At 43.3% G+C, this 15508-nt stretch overlaps 1 pseudogene; it reads left to right on the forward strand.

The window, feature by feature from the left end:
* The first annotated feature begins 15046 nt into the window (after nt 1–15046).
* On the forward strand, nt 15047–15164 carry LOC124557382 (annotated as a pseudogene).
* Nucleotides 15165–15508: the final 344 nt, after the last annotated feature.

Below are 15508 nucleotides of genomic sequence, written 5' to 3' on the forward strand. Positions count from 1 at the left end.
CAAAACTATTTAATTTAAAAACACCAAACTTTCCTTAAAATGTTCTTAACTCCAGTCGCTTCAGTCACGATGTATTCGAACCGCAAGTAACTCACTATTTCTTCATTTTTCAGAGTAATTTTAGGGAGCTATCTAACATGGTGTTATACGTAGGTAGGTGAGTAAGCGACTTTAACTATTCTACTCACTGTCAACTCAACTATATTCGCGCGGGAACAACTGAATTCTGATTGGCTGTTGATCTAAACGACCAATCAGAATGTTCTTGCGCAAAACTATCCATTCAATAATCTGACAGTAGGTCTAATCATCGCCGTTAATACTTTAATTTCTAGTATATTGTTTAATCAAAATAAGCGAAGTACGAATTATTCTCCAAATTGATTAATAAGTTTATTCAGTCTCTAACTTTCATTCTCGCTGCTTTTATACAAAATCAAGCTCACAACGCCACACGTCATCTGAATCATGGTTGCACCATAACTTTCCCACGATCTATTTGTACAAGGTCTTATGAAAAATGACACATTAAGTTTTAACGTATGTCCCACATACACTCTCTCAAGCATTCTCACGCACTCACACAACATAATGCAATCAAACAATAATTTTGAACGATTTTTGTATTAGGTAATGCATAGTGACTAAAGTGTTAAAAAACTATAATTAACTGATTTTTATGCATTGGTAACTTTGTAATGGCTTCAAATGATAATGAAAGTCACTCTGTATTTGTTGCTAACATGGTTTTAAAAAAAACAAGCATTTGTTTTAGGACTTTTAGGTAATTTTCTTTATCTCCGGTACTATTATAAATAAAAATCTGACATTTTGACAGCACCATTCCATTAACAACAAAAGGCTTGGTACCAAATTTGAACAAAATCGGATAATAACTAGGACGGATTATTTAGATTCGTAGGGGGTATAATCTTCGTATTGACTAACTGCGCTATGCAATTCTGACAGTAGGCAGCATCAGCTGCGTTGTGAGCAGAGCGAAACACAAAAACAAAAAAAAACAAAACCAACATAGGTATCCCGCAGCCAACGTACCAAAAGGCTGGGTGCCTTAGTGCAACGAATGTCATCTCGAAATAACTTGCTACGTTACAGTATGACATAGTTGAGGAGGTATGGCGTCGTTAACACTGAGATACATGAAAAAACTGTTGTTGTTGTGGTCTTCAGTTCTGAGACTGGTTTGATGCAGCTCTCCATGCTACTGTATCCTGTGCAAGCTTCTTCATCTCCCAGTACTTACTGCAACCTACGTCCTTCAGAATCTGCTTAGTGTATTCAACTCTTGGTCTCCCTCTACGATGTTTACCCTCCACGCTGCCCTCCAATACTAAATTGGTGATCCCTTGACGCCTCAGAATATGCCCTACCAACGGATCCCTCCTAGTCAAGTTGCGCCACAAATTTCTCTTCTCTCCAATACTATTCAATACCTCCTCATTAGTTACGTGATCTACCCATCTAATCTTCAGAGTTCTTCTGTAGCAGCACATTTCGAAAGCTTCTATTCTCTTCTTGTCTAAACTATTTATCGTCCACGTTTCACTTCCATACATGGCTACACTCCATACAAATACTTTCAGAAACGACTTCCTGACACTTAAATCTATACTCGATGTTAACAAATTTCTCTTCTTCAGAAACGCTTTTCTTGCCATTGCCAGTCTACATTTTATGTCCTCTCTACTTGGACCATCCTCAGTTATTTTGCTCCACAAATAGCAAAACTCATTTACTACTTTAAGTGTCTCATTTCCTAATCTAATTCCGGCAGCATCACCCGATTTAATTCGACTACAGTCCATTATCCTCGTTTTGCTTTTGTTGATGTTCATCTTATATCCTCCTTTTAAGACACTGTCCATTCCGTTCAGCTGCTCTTCCAGGTCCTTTGCAGTCTCTAACAGAATTACAATGTCATTGGCGAACCTCAAAGTTTTTATTTCTTCTCCATGGATTTTAATCCTTATTCTGAATTTTTCCTTTGTTTCCTTTACTGCTTGCTCAATATACAGACTGAATAACATCGGTGATAGGCTACAACCCTGTCTCACTTCCTTCCCAACAACTGCATCCCTTTCATGCCCCTAGACTCTTATAACTGCCATCTGGTTCCTGTACAAATTGTATTTTACCCCTGCCACCTTCAGGTTTGAAACAGAGTATTGCAGTCAACATTGTCAAAAGCTTTCTCTAAGTCTACAAATGCGAGAAACGTAGGTTTGCGTTTCCTTAATCTATTTTCTAAGATAAGCCGTAGGGTCAGTATTGCCTCACGTGTTCCAACATTTATCTTTTCCTAAAGCAATATGCGGTCTCCCATTCTATCTCATCCACTTTACTTTCAAGGATTCTATTACATTTGTATTAATAACATCATTATTAATTATACTGTGCTTGATTAATCCTTACCTCCTAGGAGATCCAGATAATTTTGTACCTGCTGTTTGACATTTGGAGATGTTTTATATTTGGGAGTTAGACTGTTTAAAAAACTGGTGTTAGCTGGGTGATGGGGGGATTACTGGTCGCACAAGATTAGGCTAATAATACTGAACGAAGAGACGTTCCAACAGCCTTCTTCGCGCGCTTCAAATGGAACGAGAAGACACCCTAAACTGTGGTACATCTCTCAAATACATATTGCTATGCAATAGCAGCTACAGTAGAGGGTGTGTATGTGTTTCTTCAACAGCCAGATCGATAGTTTATTATTCACGCTGCCGAAAGACTTCATCTGTAGCCGGTGAGATGGGGCAGCAAGCTGTCACAGGGGCCTGCCCTGTGACGTCAAGCAGGAAATACAACAGGCCATCTAGGCTGCAGAATTCAGTTCGTATCGCGTTGCGCTCTAGTAGCGACCTCGCTGACGCTGTGTGTACGTGGCGGGGCTGTTTGTTGGATCTCACTTGGACATCTCTTTGAACTGCAAATACATATAGGGAGTCCAAAAAGTATTCGTCTAGTTGTAATTTTAAAAAAAAAAGTATATGTCACGTGAAAGAAGGGAACATAAACTGTGAACATCCAGTCATATGCAACGAACCTTGGTAAGTCATTGTTATTGAAGGACAAGGAAATAAATACATCCATAGCAATAACAAATTTGACAAAAAGGAGAATTGATTCATGGACTACTACAAAAAAATATTCGTCTGAAAATACGGTTTCAAACACAAAAATGAATATTTAGTTGGGTTTCTCTTTGCAGCTATTACTGTTTCTAGTCGTCTGGGCATCGACTTCAACAAGTTTGCCGTCAGACAAGCTGAAATTTTGTTCCGTTCGTCTTGAAGTGCTTCTTTTAGGTCTCTCTCGTTAGAAATGTTTCTTCTTGTGGTATCACCGCCAGACAGCACACTTTCTAGGTGGTAGCCTTTTAAATCGGCCGCGGTCCGCTAGTATACGACGGACCCGCGTGTCGCCACTATCAGTGATAGCAGACCGAGCGCCGCCACACGGCAGGTCTAGAGAGACTTACTAGCACTCGCCCCAGTTGTACAGCCGACGTTGCTAGCCATGGTTCACTGAGAATTATGCTCTCATTTGCCGAGACGATAGTTAACATAGCCTTCAGCTAAGTCAATTGCTACGACCTAGCAAGGCGCCATTTATCCTTTGCTATATATCTAATGAAGCATGTACAGTAACAAGACCAATGTTCACCAATTGTGGATTAAAGTTAAGTATTCCAGAAGCTACGTACTTTTCTTTATAGCATTCATTACGTATCCTGTTTCAGACCTCACGCCAGCCTGCGTGAGTTTAAGCGCGTGCCTTTCGGTTACCCGTCACTGTGGACTGGCTGTCTTGTCAGTCCACTACACTTCTCTTGATGTTATCTTCCAGTACTTTCCAAAGGTGTTCAATAGGATTAATGTCTGGGCTCTGAGGAGGGGTGTTAAGTTGTTTTGGGGTGTTGTACAGGAGCCACAGCCGTGTATTTAAAGCCGTATGCTTTGGATCGTTATCTTGTTGAAAAATTTAATTTCCTTGCAGAACTAAATTTTCGGCTCTAGGATTCAGATTTTCCTTTAAAATGTTGATATACGTATGGTGATCCAGTCTATGAAATGTAATTTTCCAACACCTGCAGCACTCGTACAGCCCCACACCATCAGGGAGCCACAACTGTTTTTAAACGTTGGCACAAGATTGCGTGGCAACATCTCCGCATTCTTCTTACGCCACACCATTCGCCTGCCATCCGACCCGAATACGTTATATTTACTCTCATCAGAAAATATTACTCTATTCCGGTCTTCCTTTTTGAATCTATGTTCCATCTCAAAATGAAGACATTTCTTTCAGTTCTGTTCACTGACCCAAAATGTCTTTCGCAATACCCGGCCGTGATACCCAAACGTTTTGATGGAATTTCTGGTTGTGTTGGCACATACCTTTTTTTCCCCTAGACTCTAACTCCCCAGCCAAATGGTTCAAAAGGCTCTAAGTACTATGGGACTTAACATCTGAGGTCATCAGTTCCCTAGAATTAGAACTAAGTAAACCTAACTAACCTAAGGACATCACACACATCCATGCCCGAGGCAGGATTCGAACCTGCGACCGTAGAAGCAGCGCGGTTCCCGACTGACTCCCCAGCCAACTTAGGAGCGCTGATTTTAGATTTCTTCTTCAATTCCCTCATGATAAATCTCACGTCCGCATCAGTCAAAGTGTGAGGGCGTCCGGTACTTGGTTGGTTTCTTAATGATTTTGTTGCGCAAACCGTCGATCTAGCACTACCGATACTTTTGCAGTATCGTAAGAAGATTTGCACTCATTATGTACGCGCAGAATAAGTTTCGATCAGCGTCGTCTCACTACCCTTGTGGCCCATGCCGCTAATTGCACTGTATCAGAGCCGTTCAGAACCACAACAGGTGATAGAGTTGACTCCAGCGTGTGCCGTGGGTCAGCATTACAGTTTAATCACTGCTCGCAGAATTTTCGCGCGTCCATATGGTGGACGAATACTTTATGAACTAGCTCTTGTATTGCATTTTCTGTTTTGTCAACCTTGCTGTCGATTTGGATGTATTTCTTTCCTTAGTTTTCAACAAAAATGACTTACCGAGGTACTTCTTACATGATTGGCTCTTTAGATTTTGTATACATTTCTTTCCATGCTACACAGACTTTGTTTTCTAAATGATATGCAGCTAGACGAATACTTTTTGGACTCACTGTAGATGGCAACAGGTTTGCCTGACCACAGATTATCTGGGTACTTCTCTAGCCTTGCCGGCCTCGGTGGCCGAGCGGTTCTAGACGCTTCAGTCCGGAACTTGCAAGATCCCCTCGCTTCTGAACTGATACTGTTACTACTCAGCTTAGCCGCGAGTCCGTAGAGGGTGGTATATGTAACGTACAGTATGACTGGTAAGCATTTACACCTGGAATTTGCGAGTGTAAGTCGGACCTTCCTTGATCCGCCTTGCTGGGTCGTGTCGTCGGATTTCCTCCTACCTGTTCGCGGTGCAGCTCTCGTAAATGTCGTCCCGTGGAGATTCTTCATTGGTGCATTGGATGTCTCTGTCGGTGGAAGCTAATTATCTGAAATTGCTGTCGGTCAACTTTGGGGTATCTATTTACTCGAAATTAACATTCAGAATGCCGTAATATCACTTTTATTTCTATTACATCAATGATGAAACACTCATATCACAAACTACTCGTAACCAAGAACATGGCTACCATCGAACAAGACAGGAAGAGCTCTTAACGCCGACTGCCGACTTTGGCGCGCAGTCCGTATCTCTTACAAGTTTCGTGATAGTTCGTATATTTCCGATCAAGTTCGTACTTACTAAGATATGCATTTGTTAATGAACGGGTGTGAATTTTAATGACGCAAAATTATGATAAATAGTTTTAAACATCCAGAGGCTCCTACTAGTATTCATGTTGTCATAAATGACTTTAATTATTAAATATAAATAAACAATATCGGTGTCTTTGGCGCCCAGATGGCGGTACTTTCCGTCATGTATATTTCCCAGACTGACGGTCCAGCGCCGAGTCCCACCCCACTACGCGCGACATATGGTCGCTTCGTCACCTAGCCAGCCACCTTGGGAAATGCTCTCCGACTCATGGCCGGCTACTGACTCCAGCACTTCCTAACTATCGTGAATACATCAATAAGAGACAATAATTTATTAACTGGTAAAAATGTCTTCTTCACCTAAGAGGCACCTTACAAACTGCGAGACTGCTACGGTCGCAGGTTCTAATCCTGCCTCGGGCATGGATATGCGTGATGTCCTTAGGTTAGTTAGGTTTAAGTACTTCTAAGTTCCAGGGGACTGATGACCTCAGATGTTAAGTCCCATAGGGCTCAGAGCCATTTGGCCCATTCTCTAGGGTTGTGTCTACAACTTACGACGAGCAGGCTGGTTTTGTAAACTGTTAGCCTGGTGATTGTCTAGTAAAGAATGTTTGTTTCTCTTTAGCAGATGCATTAAATCCTAATCCAAACATTAGTGTTTAAAGTACCGGGTGATCTAAAAGACAGTATAAATTTGAAAACTTAATAAACCACGGTATAATGTAGATAGGTAAAAATTGACACACATGCTTGGAATGACATGGGGTTTTATCAGAACCAAAAAAGGAAAAAGAAAAACACCCCATATTGCTAGACGTGTGAAAGATCTCTTGTGCGCGTCGTTTGGTGATGATGGTGTGCTCAGCCGCCACTTTCGTCTTGCTTGGCCTCCAGGTCCCCAGACCTCAGTCCGCGCGATTATTGGCTTTGGGGTTACCTGAAGTCGCAAGTGTGTCGTGATCGACCGACACCTCTAAGGATGCTGAAAGACAACATCCGATGCCAATGCCTCACCATAACTCCGGACATGCTTTACAGTGCTGTTCACAATATTTTTCCTCGACTACAGCTATTGTTGAGAAATGATGGTGGACGAATTGAGAATTTCCTGTAAAGAACATCATATTTGCTTTGTCTTACTTTGTTATGCTAATTATTGCTATTCTGATCAGATGAAGTGCCATCCGTCGGACATTTTTTTAACTTTTGTAGTTTTTTGGTTCTAATAAAACCCCATGTCATTCCAAGCATGTGTGTCAATTTGTACCTCTATCTACATTATTCCGTGATTTATTCAGTTTTCAAATTTGTACTGACATTTTGATCACCCGATACATTGCCTCGCGATGTACCTGTGAGGTCTACGGCGCCTTGCCACGGTTTTATGCGGCTAACTCCGTCGGAGGTTCGAGCCGGCCCTCGGGCATGCGTGTGTGTGTTGTCCTTACCCTAAGTTAGATTAGGTAGTGTGTAGGCCTAGGGAACGTTGACCTTAGCAGTTTGGTCCCATAGGTACTACCACAAATTTCCAAAATGAATTACTTGGTTCAAATGGCTCTGAGCACTATTGGACTCAACTTCTGAGTTCATTAGTCCCCTAGAACTTAGAACTAGTTAAACCTAACTAACCTAAGGACATCACACACATCCATGCCCGAGGCAGGATTTGAACCTGCGACCGTAGCGGTCTCGCGGTTCCAGACTACAGCGCCTAGAACCGCAGGGCCACTTCGGCCGGCAAATGAATTACTTGTATAGATAAATACGTAGATGGTATGTCTGTGTACCCGCATACTCTCTTCTTCTTCTGTAAGTGTGGAATCCGTCCTGGAAGTCAGGGCACGCCTTTTTGTAGCACCGCGTAGGCGAGAGACACGGGCGGCGATGTGTCGTTGTCTGGGCAGACGGGCGCGCGGCGGCATCTGGAAGCAGTTACTGCGTCGAAACGAGACGTGTCGTGGGGTGGCGAGCCGGCGAGGCGGCCAATTTACGGGTCGGCCGCCTCTTAACGATCCTGGAATAGCCTGGAGGCCGGGCTGGGCCGGCCGCCGCCCGAAATGAACCCACACCGCCTCCTGTAATTTGTGCCTCACCGGCAGCGGAGCTGTACTTACCGGACGCGTACAAGCCGCGCCCCCTCGCTCCCAGAGCTGCTAAGTCGCCGCTCGCGCGACAAGTAGCTCATAACTCGAGGCGCGAACCTGGCCGGCCGCTCGAGCCGAACTTGGCTCTTCTCTGGACACAATGGCTCATTTTTGTCAATTCAAGGCGGAGGCTGTGACCGAGCGGTTCTAGGCGCTTCAGTCCGAAACCGCGTGACTGCTACGGTCACTGGTTCGAATCCTGCCAATCCGAAAGAGTACGATCTATGGAGGAGAATCGCTAGGATGAAAGTCGGCACGCCTCAGTTACAGCAAAGAGATACAATTTTATAATTAGAACATAAGTTTTTTTTCACATGTAGCTGATGTATTTACACCAGGAATGTATAAATCAATTTATATCACATTTCTATCACTTTTCGTGTGAGATCTAGAAACCTTTAAAGTATTACGGAGGGATGCAACATGCTGTACATAATACTTGGCTGTGTATAGATGGATGTTCTGGTGGCGACATGGTGAAGTACGGCCGTGCGATTCTAGGCGCTTCAGTCCGGAACCGCCTGACTGCCACGGTCACAGGTTCGAATCCTGCCTCGGGCATGGATGTGTGTGATGTCCTTAGGTAAGTTTGATTTAAGTAGTTGTAAGTTCTAGGGGACTGATGACCTCAGATGTTGAGTCCCATAGTGCTCAAAGCGATTTGAATTCGAACGCAATTCAGTTAAAGGGAGAAACGTACGAAAGTCGTACCGGAAGCCAAGAGCAATTTTATGTCCCCATGACACGGGTGTCTGCAAATCAGCTTGCTCGGTGGTGGTAGGCGGTGCCATCTGCTCGTTCCCTGGTGCACTGGTGAGACAGATCCGCGATAGGCAATGCGAGACGTAAAACGTGTGTGGCGGTAAGTGTGCTTTTGGTTGCAGACTCCATGCGAGCATTACATCAACTATTCACAGACACAAAATTTGGTTTTCAGCAGCTAAATCAGTAACCTACAAATATATACATGTATTAGGTTGATGCATAAGTTCGTAGCGTTTTTCCATAAGTTCAACAAACAACAAATACACGAAACACAGAATTTAGTCATCAGTAATCTCAGTTTCCTTCTGCTACCTGTAGCTCGACATATGTGAGCAGCCAGTACCAGCTTGCTCTCCATCTACTGTACTTTTTTAAAAAAAATTTGACTAAACCTTTATTGCTTCATATTTACACTACTGGCCCTTATAGTAGCTACACCTAGAAGAAATGCAGATGATAAACGGGTATTCATTGGACAAATATATTATACTAGAACTGACATGTGATCACATTTTCACGCAATTTGGGTGCATGGCAAGGAAAGCGTTTCTGAAGAAGAGAAATTTGTTAACATCGAGTATTGATTTACGTGTTAGAAGGTCGTTTCTGAAAGTATTTGTATGGAGTGTAGCCATGTATGGAAGTGAAACGTGGACGATAAATAGTTTAGACAAGAAGAGAATAGAAGCTTTCGAAATGTGGTGCTACAGAACAATGCTGAAGATAAGATGGGTAGATCACATAACTAATGAGAAGGTACTGAATAGAATTGGGGAGAAGTGGAGTTTGTGGCACAATTTGACTAGAAGAAGGGATCGATTGATAGGACATGCTCTGAGGCATCAAGGGATCACCAATTTAGTATTGGAGGGCAGCATGGAGGGTAAAAATCGTAGAGGGAGACCAAGAGATGAGTACACTAAGCAGATTCAGAAGGATGTAGATTGCAGTAGGTACTGGGAGATGAAGAAGCTTGCACAGGATAGAGTAGCATTTAGAGCTGCATCAAACCAGTCTCTGGACTGAAGACCACAACAACAACAACATTGGGTGCATAGATCCTGAGAAATCAGTACCCAGAACAACCACCTCTGGCAGTAATAACGGCCTTGATACGCCTGGGCATTGAGTCAAACAGAGGTTGGATGGCGTATACAGGTACAGCTGCCCATGCAGCTTCAACACGATACCACAGTTCGTCAAGAGTACTGACTGGCGTATTGTGACGAGCCAGTTGCTCGGCCACCATTGACCAGACGTTTTCAATTGGTCAGAGATCTGGAGAATGTGCTGGGCAGGGCAGCAGGCGAACATTTTCTGTATCCAGAAAGGCCCGTACAGGACCTGCAACATGCGGTCGTGCATTATCCCGCAGAAATGTGGGATTTCGCAGGGATCGAATGACGGGTAGAGCCACGGGTCGTAACACATCTGAAATGTAACGTCCACTGTTCAAAGTGCCGTCAATGCGAACAAGAGGTGACCGAGACGTCTAACCAATGGCACCACATACCATCACTCCAGGTGATACGGAAGTATGGCGATGACGAATACACGCTTCCAATGTGCGTTCACCGCGATGTCGCCAAACACAGATGTGACCATCATCATGCTGTAAAGAGAACCTGGATTCATCCTAAAAAATGACGTTCTGCCATTCGTGCACCCAGGTTCGTCGTTGAGTACAGCATCGCAGGCGCTCCTGTCTGTGATGCACCGTCAAGGGTAACCGCAGCCATGGTCTCTGAGCTGATAGTCCATGTTGCTGCAAACGTCGTCGAACTGTTGGTGCAGATGGTTGTTGTCTTGCAAACGTCCCCATCTGTTGACTCAGGGATCAAGACGTGGCTGCACTATCCGTTACAGCCATGCGGATAAGATGCCTGTCATCTCTACTGCTAGTGATACGAGGCCATTGGGATCCAGCACGGCGTTCCGTATTGCCCCCCTGAACCCACCAATTCCATATTCTGCTAACAGTCATTGGATCTCGACTAACGCGAGCTGCAATGTTGCGATACGATGAAGTCGAAAACGTCATGGTACGCATTTGTCCTCCTTACACGAGGCATCACAACAACGTTTCACCAGGCAACGCCGGTCAAGTGCTGTTTGTGTATGAGAAACCGATTGGAAACTTTCCTTATGTCAGCACGTTCTAGGTGTCGCCACTGGCGCCAACCTTGTGTGAATGCTCTGAAAAGCTAATCATTTGCATATCACTGCATCTTCTTCCTGTCGGTTAAATTTCGCGTCTTTAGCACGTCATCTTGTTGGTGTAGCAATTTTAATGGCCAGTAGTGTATTTTATACGTCACACGTAAGTACTGTTTCTTTCCTGTACTGGTAGTCGGTTTTCAGCCTTTAAGCTGAATTTCGAAATTCTTACGTAGACAGGAAATTACCATGTCTGCTGCTGTCAAATAAAACATTGTCTTTTACGTCAAGTAATAAATAATGTTCATCATAATATTCATCTGTATATACAGGGTGGTCGGAAATCCCCGTTACAGACTTCTAGTACTTGTAGAGCGGAGTCAGTACATGATATTCTGAACAGGAACCCGTGCCGGGAAACGTCATCGAACGAGACTACAGAGTGTCAGAGTTATATGCGCGGGCGTCAGTAAATGTACGTATACACGGGGTGATTCCGTGATGGTGTTACAGACTTTCTAGGATGATGGAGAACGATAAATGTATTAATCTGAAGTAAGGATTCCTATACCGGAAAGGAACGAGCCGAAAGTTGTAAACGAAAACCGTTCTGATACCTCTGACAGTTGAATACATGTACCGATTCTTGTGTAGCGGAGAGTGTAGGGCTGGTAACTTTCAGTGGTGGTAGTGTGGACGAAAACGAGAAAAAATTTCCAATAAACGAGGGCTCTAAAGTGCGTACCTTAACATTTATGGTCACTTGCTCAGCAGAGATGTGTTTCACATTAGCGAAAATGAACTAATGGTCATAGCTTCTCAGGCACGCACGTTAAGAGTCCCACGTTTACTGGACATCTACTGGACCATCTAGGTTAGCGATGGGAAAAATCGACCGAATTTAGTTCCGAATAAACCGTATGTTCTGGAATTTGTTTGGTCTCGGTGTTATCATGCGCTCCTTGTATTTTACTAATAGCCGTGTAAAAAGAAACGAAATATCACTGCCATATCAAAAGCGCAAAAATTTTACGTTTTTAAATTAAAAAAAAAAATAGAACAATTGTCATTCGTAAAATGTGCATTGGTTCGAACTCTGCGTTATTATAGAAAATGGGATAACCGATCAGTGCTATTTTAATAACAAAACAGGTAGAAATGAGCAACAGACGCATGGCATAAGGACTGGTACTGCACTGATGAGACAATGATTGACGTGTGTCGGGGCTTAAAGTACGCGTGTTCGTGCAGTGCGAAAGACCTGCCCCACGTGGTCTCTACGGAAGTTTCTCGCTGTCGTCGCCGCTATATTGCAAATGACACTAATCCCTCTCCGGAAATATTTTCACCAACTGACGTACCAAGGAAAGACAATGTTTCATTTGATTTAAAGGATTAATTGTTTGGCCGTCCATGTAGTAATAAAAGAGCAAGGAAATAATGGTAACAGTGATAAATTAAGGACATAACAAGTGTATTCACAGTATACAACAAATATTCAAAGTAGCTGATTTGCTGCGTGTGTCTAGATAATACGCCTTCAGCTGCTTGTAGCTCTTGAAAGCGAACAAATTAGTATGCAAAACACAGTTATGCAACCTCAGTTTTCGCCCTCTAGCACTGAATACTAGTAGTGCCCAAATAGCCTCAGAGATTTAAAATTTTTCGATTTCTACGTTTATTGCAGGAAATAATAGGAATAAAAAACAGAAAACGATTTTTTCAGAGACAGGTTATTTCGAGCAGACTAAACGGTCGGATTAAGCTGAAGTGAAAGAAAAAAAAGAAAATGATATAACCGAAACACTCTAGTTTCAGCAATAACCGCGATCCCTAATCTGGATGTCTGGCCGCTTGGTGCAAGATTTATTTATTTGTTTATTTAATTTTGAGGCTTCTACGGCGGCTTGCTCGTAGATAATAATGATGATAAAGACAAGACACACAACCAATCCTAAGAGGAGAAAATTCCCGACCCGGCCGGAAATCAAACCTAGGTTAAAATGGTTCAGATCGCTCTAAGCACTATGGGAGTTAACATATGAGATCATCAGTCTCCTAGACTTAGAACTACGTAAACCTAACTAAACTGAGGACATCACACACATCCATGCTCGAGGCAGGATTTGAATCTGCGACCGTAGCAGCTGATGGTTCCGGACTGAAGAGCCTAGAACCGTCGGCCACTGCGGCCGGCTCAAACCTGGGGTCCCGCGATCGAAAGATAGCAAAGCTGACGACAAGACCACAAGATGATGAATAGTAGCAGGTTGCATATCACATTCCGACATAGCTGAAATAAAGTTAAACGAAGTACAAGATGAAATCGATGTGGTCAGACAGACCCCACTTAAGCTATCGGCACACGAACAGTGCTTACATTCGAATGGTGAGCGTTGAGCGTGCAGCGTTTCTGACATTATAGCGCGGAATAGCACGTTGGGGAGGTCTTTCTAAAGGTCCAGAGCAATATCTAGCATGTCAGATATTCAGAACGTGCGTCTGGACTTTGACCAGTGAGATGGGAGACGCCATCTGAGCCACAAGCACGCCATCTGGCTTCAGTACAGAGTCCCGAGGCACCATATTGGCTTTCAGTTGATGCTCTTATGTACTAGGATCACTCAAGAATTGAAGAGACAAATTGGTCTGGAGAGAAAAGGGTTTATTTTTACTAAACAATACTTTTTCTACTTTTCAACATAATCCCCTTGAACATTGATGCACTTGTTCCAACTGGCTACAAGCTTTTGCGGGGGCAAAGAACCCTTTATCTTGATGATTGAAAATATTTCCTGCAAACGTTTCACGTCCTCGTTTTTGTGGAACGTCTTCCCACGTAATGTCTCCTTCAGTGCATAAAACAAATGGCAATCACTGGGTGCTAAATCAGGACTGTAAGGGGGATGAGGCACTATTTCCCAGCCCATTTTGTCTATGATTTCACGGGTTAGTTGAGAAATATGAGAACGCGCATTGTCTTGCTGGAGAATCACACCTCTCCTCTGAAATCCACGACGTCTCTCTCTCTTGGGTGGCTTCACCTTGTTTAAAACCTAATCCGAGTAGTACTGGCTGTTCATTGTACGCTGCTCTTCGAGATAATCACAAAAACTGGACCTTCAGCACCCCAAAACACCGTCAACATTACTTTTCCTGCTGATGCTTGGGTTTTGAATTTTTTCTTGACAGGTGAGTTGGTGTGCTTCCCCTCCATGTTTTGTCTTTTTGATCCTGGCTCATAATAGTGAACCCAAGTTTCATCACAAGTTAAAGTTTTGTTGAGGCACTGCCCACCTTCTCTTTGACAGCGTTGCTTTAGCTCTGTGCACACTCTCAACCTCGTTTCCTTCTGTAGACGCATCAACTCCTATGGGACCCATCTTGCATGTGTTTTGAGGTACTTAAGCTTGCTACAGATAATGTTATGAGCTAAAGCAACAGTAACTTGAACCTTATCAACTCTCATTTCCACACTCACACTGCGGTCGGGACGAATAATGTCACCATTTCGAGTTTCAAGTGAGGGAGTTGAAACTGCAACTGGTCGGCCAGAACGGTGTTCATCAGGCACTGAGTCGCGACCATTTTTGAACTGCTCTACCCACTTGTAAAAATTCGCACGATTTTTACAATCTTCATCATAAACTTTAGACATTCTACAGTTTATTTTCACTGGTTTCTCCCCTTCAGCAAGTAAAAAACGAATAATAGAACGTTGTTCAGCTAACGTGGATGTTTCAAGTGGACTCGCCATCTTGAAATGTATTTTTGAAGTTATAAACAAAAAAATGTTGATACATCAGCTGATCAGGACTCATGCCAGTGATGCCAACTTAAAGCCATAAAAGTAACAAACTTGCCCTACTAACGGTTTTTTCCAGAGAATATTTTGTTTCTTTAATTATTGAATTGCGTTCATATATATGCTGTTTATGAGAACCAGAAAATTGAGAATCTTTCAAAAACCATCCGTTAATCGTGTGTTTCTTTGTAATAAAATGACGACAAACTTCATATTCTTGGTTATAGAAATATTGTAACTTGCATATTATGAGAGTATGCCGTTTGAAGGCAACGGCACATCGAGGATCCATCAAAAAAGGCTTCGTTGTTGGTATAATTTGCCAGCGGCCTTGCCGCAGTGGTGACACCGGTTCCCTTCAGATCACCGAAGTTAAGCGCTGTCGGGCTGGGCTAGTACTTGGATGGGTGACCATCCGGTCTGCCGAGCGCTGTTGGCCAGCGGGGTGCACTCAGCCCTTGTGAGGCAAACTGAGGAGCTACTTGATTGAGAAGTAGCGGCTCTGGTCTCGGAAACTGACATACGGTCGGGAGAGCGGTGTGCTGACCACATGTCTGTCCGTATCCGCATCTGGAGACGCCTATGGGTTGAGGATGACAAGGCGGCCGGTCGGTGCCGGTGGCCTTCATTGTCTGTTCGGGAGATGTTTAGTTTAGTTATAGTTTTGTTGGTATAACTTGTAATAATTAAATTTCTGTTAATAACATGGCTACGATTAAAGGTTACTGGACCTGTAACATGCTAGCTAGAGTCATTAAATATTTATGGTCAGATTAGCGTAGT

The sequence above is a fragment of the Schistocerca americana genome, chromosome 1 (genome assembly GCF_021461395.2).
Source record: "Schistocerca americana isolate TAMUIC-IGC-003095 chromosome 1, iqSchAmer2.1, whole genome shotgun sequence".
In the NCBI taxonomy this organism is placed as follows: Eukaryota; Metazoa; Arthropoda; class Insecta; order Orthoptera; family Acrididae; genus Schistocerca; species Schistocerca americana.